The sequence below is a fragment of the Otolemur garnettii genome, unplaced genomic scaffold (genome assembly GCF_000181295.1).
Source record: "Otolemur garnettii isolate 467f Iridium unplaced genomic scaffold, OtoGar3 scaffold00022, whole genome shotgun sequence".
Taxonomy (NCBI): Eukaryota; Metazoa; Chordata; class Mammalia; order Primates; family Galagidae; genus Otolemur; species Otolemur garnettii.
In genome coordinates, this window is record NW_003852417.1 from 20,956,945 (window position 1) to 20,957,659 (window position 715).

Genomic DNA, 715 nt, shown 5'->3' on the forward strand with positions numbered 1-715 from the left:
GGATGTGAGCCAGAATTTCATTTCCATCCTGGCTGGCGGAAAGGGGAGAGAGATGACCTGGCATGAACAAGTTTCCTGGAACACCACTGGAAAGCCAAGGGGACATTGGAGACATGAGGCTGAGGCTAGAATTACAATTTCTGGGAGACAGGCACGCTTCAGAACTGGATGTTCCAAGTGGAGGATTATTATGAGTCACTAAATTGAGGAAGTCTCTAAGACTCCCTGGTGGGATCAGAGTCAGCTGTCAGGCTGGTTCAAGGCTGGCAACCTGCTGTCTACCGGCCACTGCCTGGGGGATTTAGCTGCTGCTCTAGGACTGAACATCTTGGAAATGTGGAAATTAGAAGGATTAGCAGGGAGCTCGTGCTGGGGAGCAGAGGAGTTTGGGAAGGGGTTAAATTAGAGTGTGGTCACGGAAATAGCACAGGATGGACAGACACCAAAGGAGGAATGCTGCTGCCCACCTGAACATCTGCAAGGCCCCACCCAAAGGAGGGATGGGTCCCCGAGCCAGGCAGGAGGGCATTGCTGGGAAGGGTCACCCTGGTCCTTTGAAATGAGCATGTGGCAACGTTGACAGCATCTAGGCTGGTAAGCTGGATTCATAACCTTACAGCAGGGACATACAGAACACTACTATCTCCTGAAACTGGTGCAGGAAGCTTTCTGCCTGGGACCCAGGAACAAGGCTTAGAGACCCACACATGCCCTC